Consider the following 10,244-nt stretch of genomic DNA (forward strand, 5'->3'; position numbering starts at 1 on the left):
GATCCGTGGTGATGACACCTTATCTTTGTGCAATTCAGAAAAACCAGCATTTGTGAGCGTTTTTTCACACACTTCTAACATAGGATTTTGCAGTCTTATTACATGTACAGTATTCTAGTTGTCTGAATAATTGGTTGACTTAGGTTTGTTTGTACTGCTTCATTACTGTTCGATTCATTTTTTCGACTTCGAATCTTATGGAGGAATACAAGCAATTTCTAGCCTAGACGATATGCACGCTCATAACAGCAAACCATTTTATATACTACTACATGAAGTTGCTTTAACTTAGCATTCTAAAGCGTCACCTGAGGCAAGGTGAAAAAAAATGGGATACGATTGATTGAGAGCAATGAGATAGGGCAGCAGAGTTTCAACTAATTTATTTTCTAAACTACTACTAAATTTATATATTTATAGATATGCCCACAAAAAGAGGGTGCAGTGCAAGTACACTATCACAGAGCACAAATAGCTATCACACAGCACCATATAATTGTAGCCATTCATTTTAAAACAAAGAGATTGGAGGGATACTGATGCATCATCCCCCTTCTTCTGTAAGTGAAACGTCTAGTCCTCCACATGCATGCTAAGGTTTCCCTACTTCTTTCTACCACACAAACTTCTCCGAACAGTGGCATGCAGCCACACAAAGCACAATGGAATGGCAGGTGTGAACCTACGCCATTCTTGGTCTATATAATTATGCTCTTTTAGGTGATCATAAACGCAGGGTCCGGTTCGACTTACGTATGCCTTGCCACAGCTCAACGAAATTTCATGAACAATGCCCACCAAGCAACGCAGCTGGGCATGCTTCATTTCTCATGAAAGCTTGGCTTTTTGCGAAGAAACGTGGGCACGAAGTTTCGAGAGCCTGTTGGGTGCCGAGAAAACGACTGGAACGTCATGCCTTTTTGTAACCTTTTCCAAATTGTGGGCAATCTTGTGTGTGTAAGGCAGAACCAATGGCCTCTTTTTATGTACACTCATACTGCCTCCTGCATCCTTAAAGTTCTTGGAGGAGAAATTGAGACACACTGGTTAAAACCACTGAAGAGAGGCCTGCTGCAACCAGCCTTGTAATCTGTACACGAAAACTGTCGTCTATGATGTGCTCAGACAACTTGAACAATGCAAATCAGAGACATATTGTCGCTATGGGTCTTTTCACGGTTTTTTTTATGCGTAGGTTCATAAGACAGGTGGACAGGCTTAGCTGTTAAAAGAACAGTACATTTTTCAATAGCATTAGAGGTATTGTTCCAGGAAAGGTCATCAGGTATAACAACAAAGCCACCTATTCCCATAATGAAGAAATGTACAAGCACAATAAACACTTTTACATAAACACCATTATGTATTACATTAATTATTAATCACCAAGCAAATGTACAAAATGCACATCAAAGGGCCCTTAACCGCACAGAGGTTGAAATTCAGTTGTGAGGAAGTTGTGCACGAGTGTTCAACAAGCCGTGAGAATTTTCTGAAATGGTGCCATAATAACGGAGTTAGACGTGTTTAATTAATGAAGTATGGCGATCGCTCCTCTCACTTTTCTCTTCACTACCCGAATAGGTATCCTCTCCAAAAGCTGCTTTGCTTTCCCTCTCTTCGAGTGACCCTCCTGATCTCGCATGGCATGCTGGTGCACATGAGGTCTGTGTGTGGCTGGTACAGACGCGGAGAACGGGTACTGCTGGGATGGCTGGGAAGTGGCTTTCACGGGCAACACAACGAACAACAAGCAGCACAGACAGCTGCTTGCAGACTAATCGGAAGTACGCAGTGGGTTTTTGTTTGACTAATCGCTGTATGATTTGTGTTGCAGCAATATATTCAATTTCCTGACATCACATGGGAACCAGAAAGGCCTAAAAAGGAGTGATTGTTTCTTGAAATTTGTGGCACGCCGGCAGCTTGTAGCACTGCCATGTGTGGCATCGTTGAACGTGACGGCATTCTGCAGACGGTGCGCATGTTTACTTGAAAAGTTTGAAAAAATATTGAGGTGGTTTAGGGGCCCTTAAACGCATAATTCACGCCAGAGTAAAGTCATTGTGCCTGACAAGTCTTGGGTGTTTTCTGGATTTCTTTGCTGTTTTCCATTTGAAATTTTTATATTAAAGGGAGCGACAGCCTATTTTCTAGGTGCCTGTTTTCATTAGCGCTACGGAAAGCTTGCCAGCCGGTGAGTCTAATCATGTAATGGTAAAGAAGAAAGCACCGCGAAACATTCATAATTCAGAATTGTTCTATCTGTAATGAATATGAAGTCGTGTACCTATATGCTGCAAACAGTGAGCGCAAGAACAGTTCATGTTAGAGCGCAGTGGTTAAATGAGCATGTGTGCGGTTGACGCACATGCACACGACTCGACTTAGTCCACTGGCAGCCACGATGGCAGTGCCGCTTCTCACTCACCATGCAACTTCTTTCATGTCGCAGCGCAGAATTCATATTGCTTTAGCGCAGCTCAGTTTGAGCGTGAAGATGCTATGCAGTCAAGAAGGGGAAAAAAACAGATACAGACGACAGTGTCAGCGCAATATTAATTTATCATGCATCAACTCGCCCATTCAGCAGTACTAGTCTATTTCAGCGCAGAATTGAGCAGGGCTAGATATTAATACACGTATTTTAATTTTGCTAACTGGCATACATGATGGTGTCAAGACTATGTACAGCAAAATGATTGACTTCGTAGTCCATATTCCAGCTTCAAGGTTATTCTGCTAGGCTGCACAAAAAGATGGTGTTTCTTACATTTAAGCACGATTTAAAATATAAATCCTAGTCACAACATGAAAAGAATGCTGGAATCGGTCAGTATATTTCACGGCCTTTTCATTTTTCCTATGATCTAAACGCACATTCTGGCCTGTTGTCGGTCCCTTTAAGGTGAATTACAGCACAACTTTTATGTCGCAAAGGTGCACTTCACAACATAAACAGGAAAGTTCACTGATTCACTCAGCAACCATGCAGTCTGGCATTAATGCATTGTTCAAGTGGTTATATGTTGCCCATTTCTTGTGACAAGATGTATTTGGGGTGAGGCCCACCACTGGAGGCGCGAGCCCTGCAATCGCGGTAGCATGCAGAGTTGGATCACGTGATCTCGCCTCGCTCTGGCGAAGGAAAGCTGGTGGTTGGATGCGTTGTTTTCACTTTTGAACAGCGTTGTTTTGCTCTCACTTGATGTATGCGAACTTCTACAGACTACACAATCTGGAAAGTTTGAAGCAAAAGTTATCGGCGGTGTGCTGCAGCGTGCTACGTACACGATGACACCGTCGCGGCCGCTGACAATAACACTGTCACCTCTCTCTTTCTATTTGTTGTGGTTGTTAATTCAAGCCTATGGGGTTAAAATAAGCACCGACCACGATTGTTCACATGAAAGCAGAACGTTTCAATTACCACACGGGAGCCTCGTTCAATAAAAAAATGAATGTGCAAACAGACCGATTATGCATATTTTAAAATATGACGTCGTAAAGGCCGCGTCGCGATGAAAGCTCGTCCTCCCTGTGTGGAGGGAGCCTAGGCGTTTTAAATAAGGTTGTTCTCTTTCTCACGACGCACGTACGTAGATGTGGCAGAAGTCTTTGTCATTACATTTAAGAATGTGCGCCGTCGTCTGAATTGTCAGAGAGTGAAGATAAAGCCCGGAAGTTCAGTTCTTTCCCTTAATTTTTGCTAATTTAACCTATTCCGGTCTATTTCGTGGCCAGTTGCTTCTGCGTGTTCGGCCAGCACGTTCGACGAAACCTTCGTTCTTGCATCATACATGTGCCGCTCCAGTCTGCTAAAGCTGCTTTTCTCGCCAAGGTAACTTCTACCACAGTCTGCGCCACCCCCACTCCCCTCTCCTCCCCGGGTGTCTGCCCCATGTGTGTACTCAAGCACACAGGTTTCTGTCTGCCAGTGGTGTAGCCATGGAGTGGCACACCAAGTCTGTGCCCCCCCCCCCCCCACCTCTTCCCCTGAAATTTTTCCATGGCAAAAAGCGCACGAAATAACAGACAACCACATCTGCCTCCCCCCCCCCACCTCCCAACTCTATCAAGGTGGTGCCCCCTCCAGAAAAAGTTTCTGTCTATGCCCCTGCCGTCCGCGACTTCAGCTCACATGGTTCTTTGAGTCTGCAAAATGGGCTCACGGCCACTTCTCAATGTTGTTTTGATCTACAGGCGGAAACGTGGCCAGCTTCGAAAACTGATTCATCTTCTAATAGCTACCGTGAAATGTCACACAGCTTATGAATGAAGTTGGAAAGAAACTGGACACTGGCATTTTTACCGAAACATGAAATTGCCATTTAGATCACGGTACAAAAGATGTACCTCGCAGAATGTCCTTTCAAGGGCACAAAATAATACAACTGGCGCGCAGTCTGTTCGCTGCGCTTATCAAACCCGGTCGGGATTGCTTTTTCTTTTTTTATCACGATTTACCTCTTCGTAGAAGCTGTGGAACTGGCAATCATTCATTGTTTTCACTCATGTGTGGCTCAATGGGGATCAAATGCGCACCGTCTAACAACCGTACAAAATTTTCACAATAAATATTAGGATCGTGCCGCAGAGAAACTTCTCCTCGTGTGAAATTTTACCTGCATATTTACAACTCTGAATGAGGCATGCATGTGCATGTGACTCGCACGTTTGCCCGATATCATAACAGAAAGGTTGCGGCTGTAATAATCCTGTGCTGCTTCCCACAAAGCGGGGAATCCATTTGCGCTGAGCTTCGTAAGGATATGTGTGCTAAGCAAAAATGAAAATTTGCGCATGCTTGTCGTGTCAACCGCGGTACGTCTTTAGATGCAAACCTACAACGAATGAAAAAGTGTAATTGCGCACACTTCTTTCAGCAAAAATAACTCTTTGTCACAAGCACGCGTGAATACCCATTTGATGCTTCAATTCGACATGGAATGAGTCTCTACCTTTTACAAAAACAGAGAGCTCGGCCAGACGACGCCGGCAGTGAGGCATTATGAGAAGTGTAAAACTTTTCCAGAGCAGTTATTTAGCACTTTGCACAGTCAGTAAAGAAGCTACGGCAGCATTTCTATGATTTCGTTGAGTGAAGTACGACAAGAATAACAAAAAAAAAGAGACGCAAAAGGGGCTACGGGCTGCGCGCGAGAAGGCTGGCGGAGCAATCCAACCACGTACATCATAGGAATGCATCTGCATGGTGGCGCCATGGTATATCCTTGCTCCCAATACTGTACAACAAAAATGATTTCTTCCCGATATTCGTCTTTAAACATAGGACTCTATTTTCATACATTCCCTTATGAGTTTAAGAAAAAAAATCTAGAAATGAATCACTCCACTGAATAGTTCATACAATACTGTCAAACAATGCACAAGTTGTCTACCAAGTTTCCCACTTGGGGACCAGTTCACCTGTCCCATAGAGGTCCAGCAGGTATGGCTCATATCTCTCACTAGCTTCTTGAAGTTCCTGCTCATCTGCTCTTCGAACGCAATAGCAAAACCTGTGCCTGTCGAAGCACTCAACCACCAGTGTTCTCGTGAGTGTGTAGAGCACTCCTCTCGCCACAAGTAGTCGCTCAATCTCATAGAACTGTGGTCCCTCCTCTGTTCTCCGAACTAAAACACTCCCAGCATGGTACGTGCGTCGGTCGACCATTGCATTTTGTACTTCATGCACTGTCTTCGACAAAACTTCTTTGGCACATGTTGGCAGTGTGCTCCATTTAACAGGCCTGCTTCCTGAGGCTTCTAGTTCCTGGTATAGCTCAAAGTTTTTCAGATGACAGCTCTGTTTCATCTGGTGCCTTTCGGCCAGAGTATGTGTCAAGTTTCTGTAGTTCTTGATAGTTGCAGCCATTTTTTTGAAGCTTTGGTGTTTAGCCTCAAATCTCATCGACCAAAAGTTCTTGAGTGGGCCAAGCTCACGCACAAATCGAGCATAGTGAACCATATAATGCAGCTTGGGGATGAGTGCTCCAGGGCCATACCTGGCTGAAAAATCAACCAAGAAGCTTTGCACAAGCACGTCCAAGTATGCAAGGCGGGCCGATGAGATTTCAGCTGCAAAAATTATATCAATGATCTCGCGAAACTTCAACAGGAGCTCCCAATCTTCATTGCCTTCTGGGATCCTCGTTCCAAGGATGAGTGGTAAAAATCTCATCAAACACCATTTGCTGGATGCCGTTCCTGCCAATACAGCATTACTGTTCAGAAACGACATATTGATTGCAGGAGGCTTGTTTTTTGTGTCGTTCTTCCCGTACTTGAATGCCCACACCAAATCCAGATCCTGCTTGGATAGCAACCTACTAGATAAGAGCGATCTTAAAACTTGCCGAAGCACGGATTCTGCACCACCTTCCAATATGTCATGCATTAGGTCTGGAGGCAACTGCCGAGTCACATCAAAATAGGGAAGCTGGAGCAGGGGAGAGGCCTCATTGACACCATACAGACGTCTGTTGGCTGTGTTCACAGCTACAGCTGCAAGGTGCAATTCATGCCTACCTAATGTGCGTGCTTGACACATGTCTTCATGCGTTTTTTGTGCTAGCTGCTTTGAGGATATCATGCAGAATCGACAAACTCGCCCATTGCTGAAACAGCAGGAAAACCCGCCAAGGCGGTTCAGGGACAGATTGTCACCACAAAATGCAAGCACAATAACTCTGGCATTAACTTCACGCCCTTGCACACTTAATACGAGGCCCTCCTTGTGCATTGCCTTCAGGTCATCCAGCAGTGGCTGTAGTATAGGGCCTAGACCATGAGTCTTCACATATGCGTAGCGCACAAGCATGACCAGATAAATATTGTCAATCTGTGACCTATACCTGGCATGAATGTTCACCAAACTACAGTACACTGCCAGGATCTTGTGCTTTCCTCGTTTAGCTCCGAGGGGATTTACAACTTCTATTTCATCTGTGTAAAATAGAAGAATAATTGTGTGTGTGCTGCCCTCGGGAATGATAGATTGCATGTGTTCCTTGAACACCAGGCCATCTGTGTGATCTCTGTACACAGAGGTTTCATGCCTCTCAATATTTACAGGTGATTTTAAATGGGCTGCAATGTCCGGGAGCTGGCAAAGTACAGTGAGAAGCTTTGGCAATGGGACGTAATGATAGTTTGCATCCTCACCGACATAATGCTCTTCAGCTGGTACAAAAGGGAAATTTTCCTTCACATAATTGTCTCGTTTCCATTTACTCTCAATCCCATTGAACAGGTCAGGCAGAAATGAACAGCCAAGAAGATTTTGCAATTCAGGACCCATCACTGATGTCTCCATTGCATTCATAAATTCATTACCATAAGCCTTAAGCACAAGCTCGAACACCTCCTTCAGTTGGGCAAATATCTTCACAGCTGCAGCATGTGGCAAGCTGTGTTTTGTAGTGATGGAAAAAAAGAAATCCCATATGGTGGATTTAACTTTTTCCAGAAAGCGCTGAAAGTGGTCACGTGGAGCTGCAGTCTGCTGTGATTGCAAATTCCTCACAGGAGTTTTCCTATGCGAATAACCGCCGCGAAAGATTGGCAGTTCGGCGCCGTTCATTTCAGCACTGTGCATATCCGCACTGTCCATTTCGTGCCGAAGCTGTTCGCTTGACGGCAGTTCAGTGCTCCGTCGATCCCTTGGGCGCTCGAGCGACCGCTGATGGCAATTGCTGCCATTTTCTTCAAGCACGGCTGAGTGGTGACGATACAGGTGTGATCTGTAGGAGGAGAAGTTCGTGTACGTGTTGGCGCAGCCTTCGATGCCGCATATCACGCTGAAGTTCGGCTCTCCGCTGTGCTCTAACCCTATGTGCGTTATCACTCTTACCAGCTGGTAAGAGAAAAACGGGCATCTCGGACAGTACTTTGCATTCATAGTTCTAACCACAAATCACCAGAACATTGCTCGCTGGAAAGCCACACGTCCTAGGTGTTCGTAAGATTAGCAGGCGAGAACGTGAATAAGTTCATCATAGTAGACATCCGGCACATGGAAAATACGAGTCAGGAGAAACACGCCACTGAAAGCAGAATAAAGAAGCTGTCTTTTTGCTGCAGCACGGATGAAGGAACCAAACGAACGCTGTAGTCGTCGTGAACAACGCCTGGACACACGCGGGCAGTGAACACGGGTAAGGATGGGTAAGGTGGCTCAGTGTTGCCACGACACATTTAAAAAAAAAAAAAAAGTGGCTAGAACACAGAACACCTATACACTGCTAGAATATGTCTTCGAAAAATGAGTAGATCTCTTTATTCCGCTATTTGCTCTCGCTTTAGGAATGCCAAATTCAGCGCCTATAAAGGTCATTTTTATAAAACTGCACTTTTTAACAAATAGTAAAGGAAATGTCCCCGACATGAGCCGTACGTGAGCAGGATATATAAACAAGGGATACCTACAGCCTTGTACTCGCATGCAGCCGGCCAGCAACTGTTTTGGGGTTGGGAGGGGGGTGAGGCAAGCGTTACGAGTAGCTGTGGACACATATCGTAGGCAGACCAGGAATGTCCATTACACTGGCGTCTACTTCTCATTACACTGAGTAATTTATGTTATTACATTCCGAGAGTACGTCAGCACTTATAGATCGCAGACGTCAGCATTATTGAAACGAAGTGCACCTCACGGTGCGATGATGCGGATATCATACGTACGTAACGCTAATGTAATGTTTCTTGCATTGCTATAAAAACAGAGTGAACACTGGAACCACAATTGACGTTAACGCGACATGGCGCCTGTAACATAGACGTACCCTAGGAGTACACAAATAATGTTTATTGAATTTTTATGAAATTAGATAACTAGCACTACAACCACACAGAACTGATGTTGCCCCAGCACTACACCTGCATCGTGTCTTTTTCCAGAGCATTTTCAAGACATGGCGTACGTGGCTCTGTGACAGGGTGCAATTCCTGCTGGGACCCTGACATTTACTTTTTATATTCATCGGGTAAACGCTGTCGATGTCAGTTTACGATGTCTGTCCTTGCCGTATCCGGGGTAGATATAAACTATCACCTGTGGCGCGCACAAGTTTGACCACGTACGTACGGGACAGCATTTTCACGCTCTCATGTTCTCTCTTATCCTTTCATACCAATTTTGCTCCATACCAAGTTAAACAGGCGTTACTACGTTATTGTGCACCGCGTAAAATACCGTGTTATTGCGCTTGTGTCCGTCTAGTCATTGACTCCAAGTGTTCGTCATAAGCGGTGCGCAATAACGTAACAACTAGTAAATAGCTACCAACTCGCCCAAGCAAGTACATCCTTAAACAGCTTGGGGCCGCGAGAACATTCAGACGTACGATCGATCGATAGATAGAAACGTTTTGAAGTGCCTGCAGTTGGCAAAGAAATGTTTCGCATTTAGGAAGATGAGCTCCATTAAGCTTTCGTGAACGAAATTGGAAGACAGGTGTCGTGAAGAAGAATAGTGTGCCGAATAATGTGAAGAAGAATAATGCACCACATGCGCAGTTCAGTTTCAGATGCGGCTACACCAAACAACACACTAAAAGCACTTGTGTTGATCCTCGTGTTATGTTTATTCGGCTTAGCACTGACTGCTGCATGTTAAATCTGTGATGTGGTGGAAGTCATATATGTGTCATGTGCGCAAGGTCAAAATCACAGGCCATAGCAAATAGCGTCCATTGGATAATGTCGTCCTGTATCTTTGCAAATAACAGCTTTAATAACCAGTTAGAAAGCATATAGGTCTTCCTAGCTGAAGTTCCTGATCTCTCTGTGGACTCAGGTGCAATATTTTAGGCTTCAGAGCCAGCGGCTAGCTGAAGCTTTCAGAGAGGACAAGGAGCTAGGCAGCGATAAGATAAATATCTCGATCAGCAAGACCAGACTGCTCAAATCACTACAGTGATAGAGCGTGCCTTGCTTTGTCGCCGAGGAGAAATTGGCTCATACAACATGCTACTCGATGGGGTTAGTGGCACGCATTTCTTTTATTCCAGAGACGATACTTGCCCGAGAGCCAGATTTGTTGTTTGTGGTTCCGTGGATTTTGGGTGTGGTGTGCGTTCATATCGCTGTCTCATTACTTCCCGATATTTGCTCATAACATAGAGCAGCTTCCTGTAATAATTACTGTATGAAGGTGTATGACTCGTCAATCAAAAGTAGCGCTTAGCTTGAGAATTTTACCATGAAAGAAATTTCTTGTTTGACTGGTAGTAACACATTAA

The sequence above is a fragment of the Rhipicephalus microplus genome, unplaced genomic scaffold (genome assembly GCF_043290135.1).
Source record: "Rhipicephalus microplus isolate Deutch F79 unplaced genomic scaffold, USDA_Rmic scaffold_74, whole genome shotgun sequence".
NCBI lineage: Eukaryota > Metazoa > Arthropoda > Arachnida > Ixodida > Ixodidae > Rhipicephalus > Rhipicephalus microplus.